Below are 2,108 nucleotides of genomic sequence, written 5' to 3'. Positions count from 1 at the left end.
GTTTGACATAAACCAAGTATGGAAGAAGGTTAACACTTGTTCCTAAGTTAAGAAGTGCCCGATTAATGATACGCTCACCAATGATGAATGATGTAGTGGGTGAACCGGGGTCCTTAAACTTTGGGAGAGTGTTATGTTGCAAAATTGAGCTCACTTGCTCAGCCAAAACCACTTTCCTTGGTGCTTGGCTTTTGTTCTTCCTCTTTTGGGTGCAAAGATCTTTTAAGAATTTGGCATAAGCCGGTATTTGCTTGATTGCTTCCAAAAGTAGGAGATTAACTTTTACTTGCCTAAACATTTCCATAATCTCATTGGTCTTAACCTTTTGCTTTTATTTTGAAATGGACCCTTTCAAGGCGTCCGGAAATGGAGCTTTTGGCAAAAAAAACATTTTCAGCATTTTCTTTTAAAGATTCTTCAACACAAGAAGTTTTCAAATCATTGTTCAAATCATTTTTCAATAAAACTTTCTCAACATCATATTTCAAAACTTCTTTTTCAAACACATTTTTCAAGACTTTCTTCAATGAATTATTTTCAAGATCACTTTTTATATCACATTTTAAAGATTTCTCATTCATAAGATCATGCATATGCAATGAAAGAGGAATATAATGTGAAACGGGATGGGTGACAACTTGAGGTTGCACCGGTTCACTCTCTTCATTGGATATTTCTACTTGATTGTCCACAACTCTACTACTCCGCAAGGTGGTCACCGCATTGACATGTTCTATAGTACACCCTTCCGATGAGGATTGGGTTTCCATAACACATTGTTGCTTGATTAGGGTATTCATAGGCATCTTTCCCTTCTCTCTAGCATTTAGAGTGCTAGCTATTTGCCCTACTTGGGTTTCTAGCTTCGCAATGGATTGAGAATGGGAGTGTAACAATTGAGTGTTTACCTCTAAAGTACCCAAAGTATTTAAAACATTTTCTTCAAAAGCGGGACTTCTAGCATTACCTTGAGAATATGATTGGTTGGGAAAATGAGAATTAGAAAATTGATTCCCTTGTGATTGGTACGGCCTATAACTTTGGAATCTTTGGTTTTAAAGTGGAGGTGGAATGTACTTCCCTTGGAAACCACCTTGGGAACGGTTTGAGCCCACTTTTTGGTTTTTCCAAGAGAAGTTCGGATGATTTCTCCAACTTGGATTGTAATGAGTACCATAAGGATTTCCCCCTTGATTCATAAAAGTTGCATTGACTTGTTCATTAGGTTCATTTTGCACTTGCCCGTGAGGACAATGAGAAATAGAATGAAGAACACTAGAGCAGGTCATACATGATTCACTGGATGCACGATGAGAATGGTTAGTGTAGGAAGATACTTGGTTTGCTGAGTTTTGGTTGATCAAAAATTGATCAAACCTTTGAGATAGAGATTTCATCTCGGTGGCTATCTCATTTGAATGGTCGACTTGATGTAATCCAACACTTTTCCTACCTTGTGTATTTCTACCATTCTTTGAAGACAATGTTCTATGTAATGAATTTTCACTCATGCTTTCATAGAGCCGCCACATATCATCCTCATGCCTATCAATGTAAGAACCACCCATGGAAGCATCAACCATACCCTTGTAATTGTCCCATAAGCTCTCAAAGAAATATTGAATTTATTGCCATTTGGGCATGTCATGGTGTGGACACTTCCTAAGCAATTCATTAAAGTGTTCCCATGCCTCATGAAATGTTTCCCCATCCCCATGTGTAAACTCTCTAATGGACGTTCTCATGGCATTGGTCTTTGAAACCGGATAGTACTTCTTCAAAAACTCTTGTTGCATTTCTGCCCAAGAAGTGATTGAAAAAGGCCTAAGATTGTTGAACCAATACTTTGCCTTGTCCTTTAGAGTGAATGGAAAAAGTTTAAGCCTTAAGACCTCTTCTGGTATGTCCGTATATCGAACGGTGGAACAAACTTCAAGGAACTGATCCAAATGCTTGTAAGGTTCTTCACTAGGAAGTCCATGAAAGTTAGGAAGCATTTGAATGGTTTATGCTTTGATCTCATAGTGGTGTACTCTAAATGGTGGCAATTGGAGTGCATTATACTCATTTGGCACATAATGGTCTCGTAAAGCAAGTGGTGGGTTAGC

At 38.2% G+C, this 2,108-nt stretch overlaps 1 pseudogene; it reads left to right on the top strand.

Annotated features, from left to right (window-relative positions):
• The first annotated feature begins 1,641 nt into the window (after positions 1-1,641).
• On the top strand, positions 1,642-1,739 carry LOC132284397 (small nucleolar RNA R71; annotated as a pseudogene).
• The last annotated feature ends 369 nt before the right edge of the window (positions 1,740-2,108 follow it).

The sequence above is a fragment of the Cornus florida genome, unplaced genomic scaffold (assembly GCF_030987335.1).
Source record: "Cornus florida cultivar Cherokee Brave unplaced genomic scaffold, ASM3098733v1 CherokeeBrave_3.0.0_Hap2_Chr01, whole genome shotgun sequence".
Lineage (NCBI taxonomy): Eukaryota > Viridiplantae > Streptophyta > Magnoliopsida > Cornales > Cornaceae > Cornus > Cornus florida.
This window is presented reverse-complemented; position numbering and strand designations above follow the sequence as displayed.